General features: G+C 48.6%; 1 pseudogene; it reads left to right on the plus strand.

The window, feature by feature from the left end:
• Positions 1–4643: 4643 nt before the first annotated feature.
• Positions 4644–20657, plus strand: LOC100715220 (protein regulator of cytokinesis 1-like; annotated as a pseudogene).
• The last annotated feature ends 1426 nt before the right edge of the window (positions 20658–22083 follow it).

The raw sequence follows: 22083 nt of genomic DNA on the forward strand, positions 1-22083 counted from the left end.
CCCCAAAGGATCTACGAATATAATGAAACCACATCCACTGCTGGTGGGGATGGAAATGTGCAATCTCTCCGGGGAAACAATTTTATATTTTCTCTAGAATATAAACATAATGTTACCATGTGATCAGCTGTTCTAATCCTAGGTATATATGCAAGACATATGAAAACATATGTCTGCGTAACAACCTGAACCTGAATATTCACAGTGACATTATTCATGATATATGAAATGGGGAAACAGTGGAGGAATAGATAATAAATGTGTTCTATCCACACATCAAGATATTATTCAACAATAGGAATGAGAGAAGTACTGATACATGGCACAGCCCAGGTGAACCTTGCAAACATCATGCTGACAAGAAAGAAGCGGGTCACAAAAGACCGTATATTATACGCCATTTACATGAAATGTCCAAATTATAAGACAGAATTCATGACTGACTGGGGTTTGAGGTGGAGTAGGAAGAGAGAAAAATGAGCACTGAGCATGATCTTGCGTGCTTATAATCTCAGAACTCTAGGAGGCTGAAGCAGGAGGACCCTAAGTTTGAACCTAGCTTAGGTAGTTTAGCAACACAGGGAGACTCATCTCAAAATTTTAAAAATCGTATTAGGGCTGGGGACATAGCTCAGTGTTAAGGCCCTGGGTTTACTCCTTTGTACTTCACACACACACACACACACACACACACACACACACACACAAACTGAACTATTAATGGACGTGGGGTTTTCATGGAGGGTGTTAAAAATGTTATAAAATGGATTGTAGGGATGGTCGCACAACTCTGTGGATTAATTAAAACGTGTGGAGTCATACATTATTTAAATAGATGAATTGTGTGATGCATGGCTTATATTTTAATAAATATATTTTTTGTTATTTAGAGACAGGGTCCACTCTGTAGTTCAGGCTGGCTTTGAACTCACTATGTAATCCAGGCTGCTCTCGAACTCAACACAATACTCCTGTCTTTGCCTCTGAGTGCTGGGATTACAGACATGCACCACTATGCCGAGCAACAGATTTTTTAACATCTTTTTTTGGGGGGGGGGTGTCAGGAATCAAACTCAGGACCTCATGCTTGCCAGGCCCAAAAATAGGTTTTTTTTTTTTTCGATACAGAGAATGGAACTCATGATCTCACATTTGCCAGGCAGGCACTGTGCCACTGAGCTACATGCCTAGCCCTATAGGGTTTTAAAAATAAGAAATTTCTGAAATACATTTTGAGCAGAAATTGACAAGCTGACTAATAATGTTTATAAGGAAATACAAAAAGTCCAGAGTAACTACCTGTTAGTAAGACTTGCTACAAAACTACAATAAATAAAACTGTTAGGACTGACAATAAATGGGTGAGACACAGAAGAATCTAGAAGCAGACTTGTCTGACAGGCCCAGTGAAATGCAGTGGGCCAAAGAAAGATCTTTTCCATAAGTGACAGTGGATGCAGGTATTTTATGTTTCAGCAGTGCTGGGGATGAAACTCAGGCGCTCAAGCATGGTGAACAAGTCCGCTACTACTGAGATCCATCTCCAGCTGGTATCGAGAATTTGTCTGATATCCGTGTTGGAAAAAATTAACCTTGACTACTACATCACAGTGTACAGGAAAATTAGCCTTCAGTGAATCGTTAATTCAAATGTAAAGGAAAGTGGAAATATGCCTTCGGAATTCTGTAGGAATAATGTGATCATTATGTATATCTAAAATGTACCAATAAAATCTGATACCAAAAAAAAAAAAAAAAAAAAAAAACCTCTGCAGGAAAATCATTTGTCACCTAGAATTATACTTGGTAAAACCATCAATCAAATGTGAAGGTAGGTCAAAGACATCAGACACCCAACGTTTCAGAAACTACATCCTCTTTGCATACCTCCTGCAGGGTGAATTCCTAAAAAATAAGAAAGTCAAACAAGGAAGAGGAAGACATGGGTTTCAGGAAATGAGGGACTCAGATCTGGGAAATAAACAAAGGGAATCCCAGCAGGAGAGTTACTCTTACGGGCTGAGGGATAACCAGGACTGGGGTGGGTCAAAAATTGGCAAGAAGGGAAACCGGCTCCGTCATGGTGTACACGCCTGTAATCCCAGCACTCAGGAGGCAGAGGCAGGAGGAGCGCTGCAAATGTGAGACCAGCCTGGGCTGCAAAGCCAAGGCCAGCCTGAACTGCACAGTGAAATTATATCTCAAAAGAAAAAAAGAGAGAAAGACAGGAAAACCCACACAGAAGCTGATACAGAGGGGCATCCATAGCGGACTTGAACAAGCAAGGTCAAAAGAGTGGTAATTACATAGAAAATGAAATGAACCTTAGCATCAACAAAAGCAGATGACTATCAACTCCAGGAGAACAAAAAAAGAATAAGTGAAATAAAACACTGCACAACTCAGAGAAGAACAGCAATTATAGTCACGGTAAGGTAAACACTGACACAAGCCTCACCAAAATGATGGTGCAACCATGGGGATTTGTGGGATGGAAGTGATTAAGCGTAGCAGAGAAGGAACATTAAAAAGAATTCAACCCTCATCTACCATGTTGGGAAATCAAGAGACAGGGCTCAAGACTGAAAACAACGAAGCAACAAAAGAGTGTTATTTAGAAGCATAGAGAGTTGGGCATGGTGGCGCATGCCTGTCATTCCAGCACTCAGGAGGCTGAGGCAGGAGGATCTCTGCAAGTTCAAGGCCAGCTTGGGCTACAAAGTGAGCTCAAGGCCAGCCTGCACTGCATAGTGAGACCCTGTCTCAAAAGGACAATAAATGAATAAATAAAATAGAAGCATAGAGAATATCTAGACTGACTGAGTTGGAAATCTCTCTGCCCCTGGGGGGAAAGAAATAAAGATGAAGAACTATGGGACTGGAGATTTTCTTTACACACTTTTTGTAGAGTCTTAGCCTCTCAAACCACGTACCTGTGCCTTAGGTAAAAATTAAAACTTTTTAAAAAGAGGTCTCAGTCAGGTGTGGTAGCACACACCTGTAATCCCAGCATTTGGGACACACAGGCAGGAGGATGCATGCAAATTCAAGGCCAGACTGGACAACACAGTGAGACCTCGTCTCAAAAGTAAATAAATAAAATAAAATGGGTCTCTCTATGTTCCCCAGACTAGTCTTGAATTCTTTGGCTTAAGTGGCCTTCCTGCCTCAGCATCCCAAGTACATTACATCTAACTTAAAAGCAATCTGAATAGCAAAATTAACTAAATAAATAAGAATTTGAAGAAAACAATAGTGACTAACAAAAGAGAATAAATTCATGATTTGGAATCAGACAATTCCTAACCTAAACACATACATACCTAAACACCACTACCACAAGGCAAACATTAATACATAAGATTTTGATAAAATTAAAGCTTTCTATTCATTAAAAGACATCCCTGAAGTAGGAGTAGCGGCTCAGGCCTGGAATCTCAGCTACTTAAGAGGCTGGAACAGAGGAATGGAAGGCTGGAGATCAGACTGGGAAATTTAGAGAAACCTTGTTTCAAAATATGGGTCGGGGATTTAGATCAGCGGCATAAGCACCTGCCTGGCAAGTGTGAGGTTGTGAGTTGAACCCCCAATACCAAAAATAAAGTAAAATTTAAAAATTGGCTGCACTGTAGCTCACTTACCTATCACACGTAAGGCAGAGCATGTGTAATATGTCAATGGTAGCACAGTTATGTGCCATACTAAAATACTGGGTTGAACTGACAGTACAAAAAATCATGGAGTAAAACAGATAACCTATGGAGGGGAATATTTTCAATATATTTATGTGACAAGCAATTCATATCCAGATAAAATAAAAATATCCAGTAAAATAAGAGAAACAATAGACAATACACCTTTAAAATATAGGCAAGTGATTGAATACATTTTTTATGAAAAAAGGTATCTAAATGGATAAACCGTATGAGAATCTACATAACATAGAGAAACACCAATGAACATGCCACAGTGAGAGCTCATGATACACTCAAGAGTGACAAACATTTGTTTCAATTAGATTTTCATTGGTACATTTTAGATATACAGAATGTTCACATTCATCATAGAGAATTTGTACCTATACCTGATATAACTTTTTTTTACTTTTCCTTCCCCCTCTCCTCTCCCTTGTTCCCTTCCCCATCTGAACATTTTCTTCTATTTCACAATACCTATGTCTTAGTTACTTTACTCTCCTTGCTGGGACAAAATACCCAACATCCAAAATTAAGCAAGGAAAGGTTTATTTAGCTCACAGCTTGTGGAGGTTTCAGTTCGTAATCAACTGGCTCCAAAGCAGGGTGGCGTGGCACAGGGGCAACACTTCAAGGCAGCAGAAGACAGCAAAAGCAGCCAGAAGAAGAGGGCTGGGGGATGCAGCACTCACAGTGTCCGTGCCCTCCTCTTGCACAGGATGAGGATGTTTACAGAGTGAGGACACTGGCCACATGCCATCTCTTCTCTGAGTCTCCTCTGAGATTTAAGGCAAATTCTTAGCTGCAAGCACCCAACAAATAAACAGTTAAAAACTCCCAACATTCAATGGCACAATGTAGATATTTTTCATTCCGAAAGTTGCAAACAGGGGAATAGGAAGGATTGGGACCAAAGCAAGTCTAAAATCCAGCAGGGCAAATTCAAAAATGCAGCATGAAACTACATCAAATCCTATAGTTCCGTGTGCAGCCTCTAACACAATCTGTGACAAGTTGTGTGCTCCAAAGGGCTTGTGAGGCTCTATCCCTATGGCATTTACAGTGATTATAGCTCCCATGGCTTCTCTTTGGGTCATCTTTGCTTCCTCCTTGCAAGTTTTCTTAGACAATCCACATTCCTGGTTTCTCCAAACTTCTGGGGTCTCCACCGCACCTTCACCCTCACGGCTTCACACACTGTCTTCTCAGGGGCCCACTGCCTGTTCTCTCAGACCTTCTGAAACCAGGGTGGAAGCCTTTCTAACCCCACCACTCATGCATTCTACATGCACCTAAAACCAGCATCACGTGGATGCCAAGGCCTGCTACTCCTGGTGCAGTGCCTGGATCACTGGGCACTCTAAATCCAACTCTGAGGAACAAATTTTCTGTGCTGCTACCATTCTGGAACACAGTGCTCTGCAGTTTGCTTCTGAGAGCAAAGTTTTTCACTCTGGCAGTTTTGAGTCTGCAAAGAATGGACACTTGCTGATTCTTGTGATGCCCTCGGGTCATCGTTTATATTCTCCAGTTTCTTCTCAGCAATCAAGATCTACTCAGCTCTATCTTTGTAGCCCACAGCTTTACTGGAGCTTCCTTTCCGGCCAAGTTTACATTTTAAATCACCCTGCCGGGCTCTTTGTTCTTGATTCTCAACATCCATCTGGTTAAAAGCTCCCAACAATAGCCATGCCACTGCCCCAACATAAGCCTGCCTTGAAATCTCTTCTGCCAGATTAATTAGCCCATCACCCTTAATCTCAATCTCAGGCAAAGTCTCTGGACAGGAATGAAATACAGACAAGCTTTCTGCCAAACCATAACACATATTGTCTAGAGTCCAGCAACCAATGTAGTCCTTCTCCCAGGAGGGACCTCCTGAGTCTGGACTTTACTGGCAGAATTTCTGTCAGCCTTCTAGTCTTCAGAACTCTGACCAGACTCTCCTAAACAACAGCCTAAGGCGTCCCAGCTCTGCTCTTTCAGGTGAAATCTCCAAACCTTTCCAAACTCTTCCCACAAACCATTCCCAAAGGCCCCTGAACCACATGGTCAGATACAGTCACAGCAATGGCCTCATTTCTTTGGTACCAAATTCTGTCTTGATTACTTTTCTCTCAGTGCTGGGACAAAATAACCAACACCCCAAATTAAGGGAGAAAAGGTTTATTTAGCTCACAGGTTGTGGAAGTTTCAGTCCATAATCAGTTGGTAAAACAGCCTGGCATGACATGAGGACAAAATAACTCTTCAAGGTGACCGAAGACAACAAAGAAACAAGAGCAAAAAGTGGGGAAAAAGCAAGCCTCTTCTCCTCCCTTATATTGTAAACAGGCTCCCACTGCTGCGGCCCGTGTACGTAGCACGCACACCATCTCCACTCTCCCGGCCCTCTTCTGGCACAGGATGAGCATGGTTACAAAGTGAGGACTCTGGCTCACGAGGGGTGAAGGGCGTGGCACCTTCACAGAGCTGCTCACCTCAGAGCTTTTGTTTTCGAAATTTCACAGGACCCAAAAGCTCTTGATTTCTGGAGCCGAATCCTCACGTTTGCAGCTCAGGGGTCTCCACCCTCTGAGGAGGAGTGAGCCCTGGCAGAGGAGTCCATAGTATGTTTCTAGAAAACTCTAAATCACCTTCAAATAATATGGGAATCAATCGGGAGCCCTGAGGATGGAGGTCGTAAAGAAACACACAGCAGAGCCTGAAGGAAAGGCTTTTCAAAAGCACCGCCCGGCCTGTCTGCTGCACAGGGAGTTAGACGTCAAACCATTTCAGGAAGGAAGAGAAACAGCTGCCCTGCCACTAAAAAAAGAGCTGTGCACTCAGGTGAAACTAAGGCGGACAGAAAAGGGGAGAAAACAGGAACTGAAACTACTTCAAGAACAAGGTGGAAGCCAGGAATGGTGGTGCATCCCTGTAACCTCAGCACTCGGGAGGCTGAGGCAGGAGGATCCTTGGGAGACCCAGCTGGGCTACAAAGTGAGCTCAGGGCCAGCCTGAACCGCAGAGTGAGACCCTGCCTCAAAAAGACAAAAAAAAAAAAAAAAAAAAAAAAAAAAAGAAAGAAAGAAAGAAACGAAAGAAGAAGAAAAGAAAAAGAACAAGAACGCTGTGAAGTTCTTTGCCCACCCCAGTAGGACACTGACAGTACCTGCATTCCCAGCTTACAAGAGTTAAACCAGTTCAGACAACACCTGGCAACTCTGAGGGAAAAAAAGGCATCTAGGCATGAGGAATCTGTTAACTTGAAGAGACAGATCGTAGTATGTATGGAAGAATTAGCTCACACTGCAGACGCAAGCTTTGAATGAGGTGAGGAGTGTGAAGACGAAGATGCCTTTTGTTTGTCTGTGGAGAATATTACGACACTACAGAAGTTGCTCCCGCAGTTGGAAATGAGAAAAATCACAAAATGAAGCAGTGTGTGAGGCGCTGCGGGCTCAGAGCGAGAGCTCTGGGTCTGGCAAATGCCTGAGCTGTGGCGCTGAGGACAGCTGGGTGAGATGCCAGTCAGGAGAGCGCTACAATTGGGGAATCGACTGGAAGAATTAAAAATGCAAAACATGACGAAAGTAACCGAGGTAGTTCCAGGGGTTCTGGCCCAGGACTGGGACAGATAGATGTTTTTGAACCCAGGAACAGGGACCAGCTTTTGCTGCCTCCTGTGCTGAGGCCCACACAAAAGGGCTGCTGATGCGGAAGTTGTGGACTTAAAAAAGCTCAGAAGTTCACAAAGTGCTCTTTGAAGGTGTCCACAAGTGGGGAGAGAACTGGGGGCTTTTCTTAGAATTTGAGAGGAAAGCTTCGGGTCCACATCAACTTACAAACCAGGGAGGAAATGTAAAAGATGGAAAGCAAATAGCAGACCTCCAGAAAGCACTCCCTAAACTGGAAGAGAAGTTGAAGGCATGGATTGAAGTGTGGGAACAGGAGCGACCAGCGATATTTCTGGTGAATGGGCAGAAATTCATGGCGTATGTGATGGCGCTGGAGGACCCTTAGACTGGAGAGAGTGGAAACGGCAAGGGCCACTGAAGAACAGGGACAGACAGAGCCCGAGGTACTGTGCAGCTGTGCTCCCCAGACGCCCAGCAAGTGGAGAGCTGCAGTTCCCAGCAGACCCAGAAGGGTGCAAATTAAACACTACCACCGTGTCCAGCGCTGCAGCCAGTGGTGGCGTTCAACCTGGCTTTGGGGGGACAATCTACCACTCCCCAGGTCTCAGCTTCCTCCTCCTGACAGCAAGGCCCTTAGTCACTGCCACCTGTTCAGGAGAGAAAACTCCCCATGCCAAAAAAGGAGGGCCGACAAAGAGAACCTGGTGCTCAAGGATTTTCAAAGGCTTTCAGATCTGATGCTACTTCTGGGATCTTCAATTCAGCCAACATCCAGTCCTGAGAGACTCTGGCCAGGCAGCCCACTGGACTTCATGATATGAGGGCTGGAGTTTCTCTTCAGTTTAACTCGAGAAATTCCTTAAAACCTAGTTTATAGCAGTAAATACAAATATTAGCATCTGGGCCCTAACTTCCTTCTCTGCCCTGTAATTACTTGGAGGAGTGTGGTCCAGGGCTTGTTACTTTTCACCGTTCTGTAGGAAAATATCTGACCGTGCCCAGTCTTCGGGTATGGGCTGTAAGTTTGCCTTGGCACACTTGTAGTTAGCAATTAACTTTTTTTTTAAATCGAGGATGTCAATTAATGCCATAGCTCTGATAGCTTTGCCACTGCAACGCTCATGCTGGAAGGAGGAATGTAAGTTTGTAAAACCACTTTTTAAAAATTCTAGCAATGTTGGACTTGGTGGCACACACATGTTATCCCAGCACTCAGGAAGCTGAGGCAGGAGGATCACTGTGAGTTCAATGTCACTTTAGGCTACATAGTTAAGTGAGCCTTTATCAAAAACAAGACAAAAAAAAGCAACTTCTAGCAGTAACTGCTAGAGTTTTCACTCTAACCAAGAGGTTCCATTTTTGAGTCTGTTTCCCACAGAATTGCCCACGTCAGAATGCCAAAAAGAGCACCTGCAACCTTCCTCTAGCTACACTTTTCCTAATAATAAAAAACATGGAAGAATAATCCAGACAGGCCATCAGCTAAGCCGTGGGTCAGTAAGTTGGAGTATACCCATCTAGTGAAATACTATACAACAGTGCCAAAGGACAGACCACTGCTCCATGCTGTAACAAGGACGAAGCTCACAGGTGTAACACTGAGTAATATATATAAGCAAAGGCACAAGATGTGTGTTCCATGCATTCAAAGTTTGAAATGAGCCAGATTAATCCACAGAGACAGAGGTGGGCAGCAGTTGGGGCAGGGATGGCAGGGTCATGGGTGGTGCTGATAATGCTCTGTGCCATTTTCTTGGTTGTCCCGAGTATGCTCGCTTTGTAAAAGTGGTTGAGATTCATTAACTTAATCATCAGCGTGCTGTGCGGCATCTGATACCTTTAAATTCCTCTTCCTCTCTTTCCCCCTCCTCCCTTCCCTTCTCTTCCTTTTCCTGTCTTTTGATTTCCCCCAGACTTGAAAGATTCATCCTTAGCCATTAGGTTGGCCAAGCAAGGTGGGCACCCACGGCGATGGTGGTGGGAGCCCCGGTATCCAGGGCAGGGGGACAGGGCCAGGGTAGAGGAGTGAGGACGCCCATCCTGGGGAGGCGGAGGGAGGGGGCGGTGGGGTGCATCTGTTGCAAAGCCCCCACGAGATTCATGCAGACCCCAGTAGGGGAGGGCATCTCTGCCTGGGGTCGGCTGGCACTAGATACCAGAACCCAAAGTGAAGTTAAGAAGCACCTCACCTGCAGGGTGGGCAGGTTTAGGGTGCCCAAGCCCTCGGCCAGTAAGATACAGGAAGAAGAACATAGCATCAGTTCTGTGCCGGTCCTGCCCCAAAGTCACACCTTGAAGCTGGACGACAAGATAGTAGGCAAAGCCAAGTGAGGGGCACTGTGAACTCATGGCCGCTGATCTTCAAAATTCCCAAGATCAGGAGCAGCAGTGAGAACCCAAGGGCCAGGGCAGCACACTAGATTAGGCCTTTCTGCTACAAATGACACTATTGTGACAAATGTCAAAGCATGCATAAATTACAGTTCTGCGTGCATTTTTTATGAGGTTGCTTTGTGGTTATTTAGGAGAATGTCATTGTAGGATAACACACCCCAGAAATGCAGGGGTGACAAGACATGGTGGCAATTTACTATCAAATGTTTCAGGAAACAAACTTTTTTTTTTTTTTTGAGACTTGCTGTGCATTTCCGATTGACCTTGAACTTACTATGTAGCCCAGCAATCCTCCTGCGTCAGCCTCCCAAGTGCTGGGATTACAGGCATGTGCCACTCTGCCCCACTTTTGTGTGTGTGTATGTGTACACATGTGAGTGTTTGCACACATGCGCACACACACTATCCTTAAAACTTTTCTAACTTGTGAAATTATTTCCAAATAAAATTAAAAAATGGAAGCCAGGTGTGGTGGCACATGCCAATAATCCCAGCACTCTGGGAGGCTGAGGCAGGAGGTTTGCAAGTTTGAGCCCAGCCTGAACAATTCATTTATTTACTGTGACCCTATCTCAGAAATAAAAAATAAAACATAGCCTGGGAATGTAGCTCTTGGTTCAAACTCTGGTACAAAAATGCCTATAAAAAGCCAGGTGCAGTGGTGCACGCCTGTAATCCTAGCACTCAGGAGGCTGAGGCAGGAGGATCACTGCAAGTTCAAGGCCAGCCTGGCTATAAAGTGAGTTCAAGGCCAGCCTGAACCATATAGTGAACCCCTGCCTCAAAAAGGACCCCCCCAAAAAAAGTGCAAGGGAAAAGGGTGTGTGTGTGTTCAAGCAACCAAGTAGACAGCTATTATTTGCAGAATCAGCACCCAGATGTTATTTGGAGGATTCCCCTCCCTCCCCTGCCTCCCCTGTCCTTCCTGCCTATCCCCACTGCTGGGACACACTGCTGGGGTGTACAGTGTGCCCACGTCAGCCTGCCCCCTCACCTCCCTGGTGGTGGGCACTGGTCTAGGGCAGGGTACCTGACTGAAGTCAGCCAATATGGGTCAATCTTGGGAATTTTCTTTCCATTTCTGAAATGATTGTGCAAGAGTCTCTGTTTTTCTCCTGGGATTGTTTAGCTTTCAGAAAATAGGCCAGCGTGGCTGCCGGTGACCAGCACATGGAGCCAAACTGGGTGGGCAAAGAGCCATGTCAGAGAGAAGCAAAAACAGGGGCTGGAAACGTAAAGTCGCCTGGATATCAGTTCAGCCGGTGGGCCCAGCTGCATTGGCCTTTTGGGTTAAACAAGCCAGATACCTTTCGTTTTCTGTGTGAGCCACTTTGCGTGAGGCCGCTGGCACTGCCTGCTGAAAGGAATCATGACTAATGGTAGGAAATTCCTAATTCTGCTGGGCTGGAGTTCAGAGGACGGGGACGGGGTGGGGAGAGCCGTAGCCACAGCAAGACTTGGCAGGGCCTCCGGGCATCAGGATTCCATGCGGTTCTGGGGCCCTCAGGGCGTTTCCGGAGGCGCGGGGAGAGCAGGTGGCAGGGACCAGGCGGAGGCCCTTGAGTGGACAGAACTCCGGCCCAGCTCTCTCCCGGTCAGTCCTACCCCTCACGTTTCGCTGCCCAGCCTGGAGCCCCGCACCTCCACCCTTGGCACAGGCCTGGGCAGAGACCCCTGCAAGCCCAGCCTCATCCTCCTGCCACCCGTACAGTGACTGGCCTTGTGTTTGCTCACCCTGTCCCCAGTCTGTGCCACTGAACATCAGGGCCACCCTAGGAAGAGCTGGGGTCTGAATTGGAAGTGTGAGCTCAGACTCCCTGGGCATCGAAGGCTGCCAGGCGCTGCGCCGGGAGCCAAGAGGCACAGGAAGGATGCAGCTCAGGGCTCGGAGGGTGGGGTGGTCAGGCAGCCAGAAGACCATGGGCTGTGGGAAGGGATGGTGGGCCGGGGGTGGGATCCCCAAGGCTCTGACAGGTGAGAGGAAGCAGAGATGCGTGGGGGCAGTAGGCAGGACATTGGAGGAGAAGGGGGTTCCTAACACTGGCTGCAGGGTGCAAGGTCTGCACTGGGGAGACCCACAGTGCCTCACACGGGAAAGAGAGTGGGTGGGGGGTGGGGTGGGGGTGAAGGTGACAGACCGCTGAGAGGTGCAGGCCACCAGTGTGAGTGTGGCCCGTCTCCTGTCCCTGCCACTCTCATCACCAGCCTGGAGTAGGGACACAGCTCTCGAAGGTGCCCTAGGACTGGGTCCTGCCCAGGCGAGAGACCACTGTGCAGGGAGCAGAGCAGGTGAGACCACTGAGGCACACACACAAGAAGACAACCCGGCTCTCCGGCCTGCTGCTGTCTTTAGAAGAAAGAGCTGGACAAGAGTCAGGGCTAGGAGAGGAAGAGCTGCTGCGGCGGGATTTGCAGAGACGGCAGCAAGGGAGAAAGAAGGAAGGGGACCTGCAGCTCAGCTAGGAGCCCAACGATGCAGAAACAGGAGAGAGCTCCAGAGCCCAGCTGACGACCCTTTGGCCGTCAGACCTCCACTCCATGTCCGTGTGGCCACCCGCCCTCAGGGCAGCAAAGAGTGAGTGAGGTCCCCTTTCCGACCTCGGCTTCCTCATCTGTAGAGTGTATCTCAGAGGCTTCTGTTCTGAAACCTGGAACAGTGCAAGCCTGGGTCCTCATAGGAAGCCCTTAGTACACTACTATTATTTTGTAGTTTAGGTTGTTCTGCAGGCCTCCTGTGGTGGAAGAGCACGGAAGAGCCTTAGGCTGCATTTAAAAGTCTTCGCTAAAAAAAATAAATAAATAAAAAATAAAAGTCTTTTTGAGATCGGGCAAGGTCACACATGCCTGTAGTCCCAGCTACTCTGGAAGCAAGAGAATCACAGATTTGAGGCCGGCCTGTGCAACACCTTAGCAAGACCCTGTCTCTAAATAAAAAAATATATGTACACACGTAAAGAACCGTAGCTCTCTGGTGGAGGGCTTGCTTTGGATACAATCCTCAGTTTAAAAAAAAAAGTTTTGCATCCTTTCTTAGCCCTCACCAGCTGGGCCACCCAGAGCTCATCTAGTGGATGAGAACAGTAGTGGGCCTGGGACTTGGGACGCTGCCACCGGGACCTTGTGTGAACAAGACGGTGGGTCCACGGGGAGGGGAGGCTCAGCCGGCTTGCAGCAGGGGCCCCTGGCTTCCCTGCAGGATTCCTTTTGTGAGAAGGAACTCAGGCTGGCAGGAGCGAAGCCTTCCCTCCGCCCCTGAGCACTTCAGACTCCTTCCTAGGGACCATCAACCTCCGAGTGTAAGGAAATACTGGAAACGGCGATTTGGTTAAAGGAAAAAGGAAGGGTAACTGTTCCCTATCAGGGAGGACGATGGTACAGTCTGCAGTAAGGCGAGGAAGATGTTTTCACATCTGATTTCTTTTTTTTTTGCTATTTGTACTAAATTAGAAAATCCTAAGCCGCAATTACAGGTCATTAGAAATGGCAGTAAATGTTCGGTGGCTCTGTCAGATGTTCTGGCTTCAGGCCAAACAAGAATCCACAAACCCCGGAGACATTTCTCCCTTGAGGGCGGTGGGCCCTGGGCTTCCCGAGGCTGGGGATTCTGTATTTCAACTCTGAGAGGGAGGCAAACAGAGTCATGATCTGTTCTTTGGTGGAATTTGACTCTGGAAAGAATTCTTTAAGTTCTGATGTAATGTTTGGATGTGGTTTTTTTTTAAATAGTCTTAATAATATGTCATTGATTCCTTTCTCCTTCTCTGAAGTAAAGTCTCCGAGTTAAAGACAGAATCAAACTCTCACAATGGCGTGGACAAACTGTGGTCTGGGTTTCTGCTGGGGACAGGGAAGCTGACAGTTCAGCAGTGGAGTCTTAGTAAGCATGCACGAGGTCCTGGGTTCAAAACCCAACATGAAAGGGAACAATAACAAAAAACCCTGCTAACTTGACACTCAACAGTAAACAATGTAAAAAGAGCAAACAACAAACAAAAAGAACAATAAACAATGTAATCTGGGCATGGTGGAGCACACCCCAGCACTCAGGAGGCTGAGGCAGGAGGATCATTGTGAGTTTGAGACCAGCCTGGACTATGAAGTGAGCTCAAGGCCAGCCTGCATAGTGAGACCCTGTCTCAAAAAGCAAAGGCAAAAAATAAACAGTATAATAGCTTAATGATGTCTAGCAATTCAGATGTTTTTGTTTTTGTTTTTTGAGGCAGGATCTCACTATGTAGTTCAGACTGGCCTTGAACTCACCATGTAGCCTAGGTTGGCCTCAGATTTGCAGTAATCCTCCTGCTTCAGCCTCCTGGGTACTGGGACCATGTTGATGGTTAGACAAGTCAAGACTGCACAAATGTACTGGGGTGTGGTGCCACATGCCTGTAATCGCAGCTTTCAGGGGGCTGAGGCAGGAGCATCACCACAAGTTCAAGGCCATCCTGGGCTACATAATCAAGTTCAAGGCCAGCATGAACTATGTAGTGAGACCCTGCTTCCAAAAAGAAACAGATAGAAAGAAGGGAAGGAAATGAAACAGAAACAGAAAAAAATTGCAGACGTGGTTTTGAGTAATGACATAAAGAAATAGTTTCATCTCATCACTCTTTTCCAAACTCCTTGTGGGATACTTTTACCTCTGTAGCCAGAGTATCTCAGGGTGGAAATGTCAAATCTGGAACTTTCTGTCTGTGCTCCTGCATCATGTACTGAACAGCTGTACGTTCACAGAATGGGGTTAGGTCACAAGCACGTGCGTCAGGATTGCAGTACTAGATCTGGCCTTTCACCGCAGAGATCCAGAACAACGGTGGCTTCGCAGACAGCAGTTTGTTTCTCTCTTGTCCGGTGGCTCAGAGACAACAGATGGCCCCAAATGGGAACAGTGATTCAGAGGCCCAGGCTGCCTCCATCTCACCATTCTGCGGCTGTGGATCTTGTGCACATCTCCCAACAAGACTCACCGCGGTGTGACAGTGATGTCCCTTCCTCTGATGTCACCTTGAGCCCACGCCCCCTGGCCAGGACAGTCAGGTGACCCCATCTAGCTGAAAGCAGGACTGGGAGTGTGACCTTTGCTCCCTGTGGTAATCAGCTGGTTAAGCGGGGAATACTGTTCCTGCGAGAGAGAAGGTGACAGCAGATCTTGGAGACAGTCGCTCACATTGCTAAAATGCTGCAGAACCATCCAGAAGCAGATGTCAACTGGCTTTCAGGCCCAAGCTCTTTAGTCCCTGGAGGAGTGCCCTTCCGGCTGCAAATGGTGGCACTCTCTGGGGCACGGTCTCCAAACCATCTTCTCAATTCGTCTTGTGATTCATAAAATTATCACTGAGCAAAGACTTTTCTGGGAGCCTGGGGTTTTTACGGACAGAATTGCTATCACATATTTATATTCCATCTATGGACCACATGCCGACTTCTTTTTCCTAGTACTGGAGATGGAATCCAGGGCCTTGTACTGAACTACATCCCCAGCTCTGTTTACATATTTGTTTGCTTGTTGGTTTTCATTTAGAGACAGGATCTCACTGAGTTGTTCAGGTTGACCTCAGATTTAAGATCCTCCTGCCTCAGCCTCCTGAGTTCTAGAATTGCAGACATGTATCATCTCCTAGCTCCTTTGAATTGATGATCCATTCCGCTCTCTTCCCCCATGTGATGTATGTTATAAAATTCTGTCAAATAGTGGCAGAGAGCTGTTAAGATTTTCACATCATTTTCAAACAAAGTCCAGTGACCTTTCTGGAAAATTATCAGAGTCAATTTTTCATCCTCAAAACAAGAGCAAGAAAGCTTTCCAGGACAAAAGTGATGGATTTTTCTCCCCACTAGAAGCAAGAAGAAAAATAAACTACAGAGGTAGCATTTGAAATTGCATTCCTCTTAGTTAAACACAGATTCAAAGTAATGTTATCTGAGAAATGTGTAACAGCTGTGTTATTAGTGACATAGCGCTGTCCAGGACACCCAAGAGCTGGCGCTGGGATTCGCCTCCACCAAATGACAGAGCTGGACATCCTACGATGTCTCGTTTTATTTTGTTTTGTTTTATTTTGAGACAAGGTCTCGCCATGCAGTACAGGCTGGCCTTGAGCTCACTTTGTAGCCCAGGCTGGTCTTGAATTTGCAACGATCCTCCTGCCTCAGCCTCCCCAGCACTGGGATGACAGGCATTGAGGCACCATGCCTGGCCACACAATGTCAATTACACATATTAGGACAAAAATAGTTTGAACTTTATAACCCATCTGCTATCGTATAATCCCCATTAAAATTGTAAATTTTTATTCCTTCTCTCAGAAAACCAAAACAAACAAATACCCCAAAGAAGTCCAGTTTCAGATCTCTAACACCATCCCTTTGCTTCCAGCTGCTTGTGTAAAATCACCCAACACGCCCCAGTCCTTAGAAATGTGATTTTTTTTTTTTTGGAACCATTTCTGGTTCACTGTTTCCGTTTATAACAGTCCTCTCCACTGCATGTTTGGGTTGGTATTTTCACCACTCCTCTTAATCCTTAATGAACGCTTTCAAACACTGACTTACTATTTAGCTTGAGGATATGACACATCACAAAAATAAAACTCTTAAGTGATGTGAAAATATACCGCCTGGGATAAACTTCCAAGCTAGATGGGCCAAGTTCAGGTTTGCGTGTGCACAAGTCCGTGGATGTGACACGAAGGTCATAACGGGACTGCTGTGTAAGTCATGGTAAATTCTGCATTTCAAATTGAGGGAAGTAATTCTATGTTTCTGTTTGCCTTGGAAACAGCCAACACCTCTGGGATCCTTGTAGACCTTGAGGACCTGCGGTGGCAGCACATTTAAGGAAAAGTCGACAGCTATTAAGCCTGCTCCGGGGCTCAGGAGACAGTGGGAGGTGGTGTCCTGTTACCCTGGTCTCCGGCCATCTGCAGCCAGAAGCTGGAGTTCCTAGCCAAGACACTTACTAAGTGGGAAGAACCAGGATGGACACATACAAGGCGTCCAAGAGAGATCCGGGAAACACGGGGACCGGAAACCTATACTGCACAGTTTAGAGGAGATGCATGAACATGCCCGGGGTCTTTCAGGACCCAGCTTACACTGGGCGTCTTTGCCACGTGGTCACCTGCTGCCTTCCGCTCAGTGGTCCAGCTCTGCCGCATCCCACAGCATGCAAGCCCTGTTTTGTGAGTAGTGTATGATCCTTGCTCCAAAATACCAGCATCTACACTGAAATCTCCTCCCTCCCGTGGGACTTTACGGATACCACAAATATCTCTAATAACACTGGATGAGACGCATTTGTGTCTCCTTTTATTTGGAAGAGACCAACAGCTACTTCTGGGCTACTGAACCTCTAAACACTTTACAGAGCCCATGGGCCTCTAAATCTTTGCAGCTTTTCTCTTCCTGTCCTTTGGAATGCATGTGTCTTACCAAAGCACCTGCCACACATCTTGCCCATCCAGCCCCAGTTAATGTGATGTCATCAAAAGGGCAAGTCAGGGTGCCCCCTGCAGAGTGTGGAGGACCAGCCAGGTCCCACAGAATGTGTGATGAAGGGGAAGGGAGGTCACTACTCTCTTGGAGGAGCCTTCGGTGTCCACCACTGCCCATCCCAAATGCACACCGAGCTGTTTGCCCCCTTTGGGGTGGGGCTAGGACAGAGTCTGTTTTCCAGGCCAACAGCCCCATACTTGGCCCCAGGCCTGGTCACACCACACCTGGCTCTGCAGCTGCTGCTAGGGTGAGCCCTTGCCGAGGTTGTCCCCTGGGAGGTCTGGCGGCTTGGCTCTGCAGTGCACCCTCCTCTGAGCTCTGGTCCTGTCCACTGCCTGCCGCCACTTAGTTGCAGTGCCTGCTTTACTTAGTGCGAAGCCGGCAGGTGATGACCCAGACCCAAATCCCACTGCGGTGTCGGCTTCTTCGGGCCGCTCCTGGCACCATCTTGGGTTGGGTCACCGGGAGACAGAGGCTCGTGTGCAGGGATGTGTCCCAGGGCAAGTGAAGCAGGGCTTGCCAGAGGGAGACACTCAGCGCGGTGCCCTCACAGCCCAGGCCTCTGAGGGTCCCACCAGGAACTCTGGAGCTGCTTGAGACCATGGACCAGAGCTTTTGTAGCTTCCCTCATCAATCAGGGATGACTGCCCTGAGCAGGGAGCGTGGCCAAGGGCGAAGTGACTCCCTTGGGCTGAGAGTCACACTGGGGAGGCCACCAGCCTCCTACAACAGAGTGGGGGAAGTGGGGTTCAAAGACCTTTCTGTCCCCTGGATCTTACCCAGAAAGGAGAGAAGGCCCTGTCCCCAGAAGCCCCGCAACCTGGTTTATGATGACCTGCCCTGGCTTTTATACCACAAAAGCAGGCACCAAGCAGAGCCTGGCCTAGATTAATGGTTTTCAAAGTGGGTTCCAAGGCATATTGGGGAGGGGCTTCCTGAGGTTCCTGGGGGGCCTATGGAGGTGACACTCCTGTGGCCTGATGGGCATCACATCCTTTCCCATCATGGCTGGGACCAGAGCAATTCTACTTTTATCTGCTTGTTAGGTCTAAGGAAAACTTTTACAAACATTCTTATTAAGAAAACAGCAAAGACTCAAGGCAACTCTCGAAACCATCAAAGTGAACTGGGTGTGGCGGTGCACACTTGCAGCCTCAGCTACTCACCAGGCTGAGGCAGGAGGGTTGCAAGATCCTGTCTCAAAGTAAGGATAAAAGGGGCTGAGAATGCAGCTCAGCACTCAGCCTAGCGGAGGGGCTCCCAGGCTACCTGAGAGGAGGGGTTAGCACCGTGGTTAGCGCCCACGTTCCAGCCTCATCCCTGCAGCTTCCCAGCTGCGCCACGTTGGGCGAGACCCTTGACTTTTCTTGAGCCTCACTCTCTTCCTCCGTCAAACAAGGAGAGCAACAGAAACGGAACCTACGTCATAGGATTGTGGCCTTACATCATAGGATTCAGTGAGCGGTGCCCAGCCCCCCACAAACACCCAGTACTCAGCTTTTATCGCAAGGTTCCTGGAGAGGTTTGGTTGTCTTGCGGCCACGCGTGCTCAGGGGCTGTAGCGTGTGTGCAGGGTGCTTCTGGGCGGGGGGGTGGGTGGGGGGGGTGTCTGCGCATGCGCAGTGCCGATCTGCCCTAGGGGTCAAGGAGGCTGCTACGGCTACGCGGCCCTTGGATCCCCTCAGCTCTAAGAAAGGGGCCCACGCGTTGCCAAAGTAGAGGTATTGATCAACTTTCCAGAGACCTCCCGAAGATTGAGACGCTGCACTCAGAGCTTTCTCTAAAATCCACATTCTTTTAGGGCACCAACTCTGCTTAAATTAAACATCTAAGAACTGAAATAAGCCCGTGCATACTATCAGGCCACAGTGGAGTGAAGCTCGAAGTCAGCAGCAAAGGAAGCCACAAAAGCTACTCACACACGTGGAGGTTAAGGGATGCATTACTGACTATTCAGAGGATCACAGGAGAAGCCAGAGAAGAAACTTTAAAGTTCCTGGAACCAAAGGGCACTGAAAGCACAATACGTGGAGACCCAGGGACACCCGGAAAGCTGCTCTGAGGGGGAAGGTTAGGGCAGAGCAGAGCGGTCCCTAGTGAATAACCTGGAGACTCATCTCCAGGGCCTGGAACAGGAAAGCAGTCCCGCTCTGAAACTAACAGAAAGCAGGAGAGTGCAGAGATCAGGGCAGAAATTAATGAAACTGAGACTAAGAACCAATACAAAGGATCGATAGATCGAAGCGTTGTTCTTTAAAAAGAGGGGAAGGAGGTCTGAGTGTGGGGGAGGCAGGAGGGGAAATAGGGATACGGAGGGATGCATATGGGTGCCAGTTCCCCGCGGTAAATGTATTTATTAAGCATCACAAATTTATGGCCAGGCATGGTGGCACATTCCTGTAACCTCAACATCTAGGAGGCTGAGACAGGAGGATCTCTGTGAAGCCAGCCTGAACTACATAGGGAGATGCTGTATCAAAAAAAAAAAAAAAGAATAAAAGAAAATTAAATTGTATTTTATGAGTATATATACTAATCAATTAGTAAATATACAAATTGATGGGGCTGGGGATTTAGCTCAGCGGCATAAGCGCCTGCCTTGCAAGTGTGTGGTCGTGAATTTGATTCCCAGTACCGATAAAAAAGAAAAGACAAAAAAAATTGATACGATACATTCTATCAATTTTTATTAATATATTTACACATATATACTAATAAAAAATTGAGAAAAAATAAACAGAAGGAGAGATTTTTTTAAAAAAATAAAACAAATGAGAGCCGGGGATTTAGCTCAGCGGTATACACGCCTGCCTGGCGAGTAGGAGATCTTGAGCTTCATCCCCGGTCCAGTAAACTAAAAAATAAATAAATAAAATAAAATAAATGAGATGCTGTGTGTGGCGGGTGCGGTCAGCTCACAGCGGCCCCTGGGAGAAAAGGATGGAAGGGGGGACGCTGTGACCTGCGGCTGTGGCGGTGCCCGTGGTCACTTTCAACCCCGTGTGCCGTGGTCCTTCGCGGACGCGCGCTTGTGCAAACAGCCCAGGCTGCAGCCGGGGTGGGCGGCGCCCTTGGCCCGGGTCTCCGCAGTGAGCGCCAAGCTCCTAGGCTCCCATGCCAACGCAGTGACTCCGGGAACTGACTCCACCTCTTTTTCTCTGAAGCGCAGGCAACAGCAGCACCCCGCTGGGGCTGGGGTGCAGGTCGAGGTGCCGAGAGCTCACAGCCGAGCCCGTTAGGGATGTTTGCTCTTCCTCCAGAGCCGCCGCTCCGGTCCCACACGGCTGCTGGCCAGCGCTGTCCCCTCCCCTGCAAGGTCCTTCAGCGCCTGACCAGCTCCCTCAGCAGAAGTTCCTCGAAGGGTGCAGGCTGGGGCGGCAACCTGGACGACGAGGCTGGGGGAAGCGCCCGGGTGTCCAGAGGGGAGGGCTGGCTGTGTCCGGAAAGAGAATGAGGCAAGGGGTGCCCTTGCACCCCGCTGGGTGGAAGAGAGCAGCCTTTTCCAGCTCGGTCCGACCCCTCCTCCCTCCCACCCAAAACCACAGGGGAGCCCATGGGTGCCCTGAGGAGGTGGAAGCTCTCTGTTCTGCCTCGCCCGTGTCCTGCCCCTGACCTAGGGAGGAGGAGGAGGAGGGACGGGTGACCACATGGGGGGATAAGGGCCCTCAGGAAGAAGAGAGCAAAAATTGCACCCAAGTGTACCTGTGAAGAGTGTACTCGTGAACACAGTGTGAGTGCAAGGGTGTGCCTCACTGGGAAGACGCAGAAACACAGTTTCCGAGAGTGGAAACTCAGTCCAGCCCATTTGTTTCACAGGTGGGGAAACTGAGGCCCCGAACGTCGTCGCCGTGACTGCTCTCAGTCACTAGATAACTCTGGCACTAACCCTACTAGGGCTCTAAACAACTAATCCAGTGGAGCCTGATGGTGCACCCTGTAATCTCAGCACTCAGAAGGCTGAGGCAGGAGGATTGCTGTGATTTCGAGGTTAGCTTGGACTATTTACACCATAAATTCAAGGCCAGCCTGGGCTACACAGTGGAACTTGGCTGAAAAACACACTAATCCAGGCTAGGGTTAAAGTGGGGTGGAAGGAGCCTGGAGACCCAGGGGGAAGCTAGACCCTTCCCTGGGGTTTCCCCTCTCCGGTCCAGCCATTATTCGGTCTGTGGGAGGAGGCAGAGGGGCTGCTAGAGCCTGGGGCAGTGAGGGGTGGGGGCAGAGGCTCAGGCACACGGCTCTGCGTGGAGGGTCCAGGTGCTTCCCCCTCTCCTGTGGACGTGGACTCCCCACCTCAGCCAGGACGCCTCACCCTTGGAGCAGCGGCCTCTCCAGCCTTTCTGCCAGGCCCAGCCCTGACTGTGGGGAGGGAGGGCCCTCCTGAAAGAGGTGTGGGCAGACTTCCAGGTCAGCAACGCTGAGCCCCAAAACAGTATGGGGGGGGAGCCTGAGCCTATCAAAGCTCTGGGCCCCCCGACCCACTCTGTCTTAGTGTCCCTGCCCGGGAAGCAGGCAGAGGGACAGGATGTCTATCTGTGGCAGGGGAAGATGGCATCTGGGGACCCCAAAACCTCTCTGCCTTTCCTGCCTGTGGGGACCAGGCCCCAGGGGCACCTTGGGCTTGGGGTCCACCTCTACTTTCCCCAAGCTTTGCTGCAGCCTGGGTGCAGTACCCGCAGCTCTGAGTTCCGGGGAAAGGGAACAAGGTCCCTGGCCAGCGCGGGAAGCTGCAGCTGGATCAGACATTCCTGATGACTCACAGCCAGAAGGCCTGGCTGCTCCTCAGGCCAGTGACACCAGGGCCTGGGGGTGGGGAGGCAGGCATGCTGGGCTTGGGGGTGGACTCCAAGGTGCCTGAGAGAGGATGGTGGGCTGCCTGC

The sequence above is a fragment of the Cavia porcellus genome, unplaced genomic scaffold (genome assembly GCF_034190915.1).
Source record: "Cavia porcellus strain 051 isolate PalLab524CR breed Dunkin Hartley unplaced genomic scaffold, mCavPor4.1 scaffold_6, whole genome shotgun sequence".
Lineage (NCBI taxonomy): Eukaryota > Metazoa > Chordata > Mammalia > Rodentia > Caviidae > Cavia > Cavia porcellus.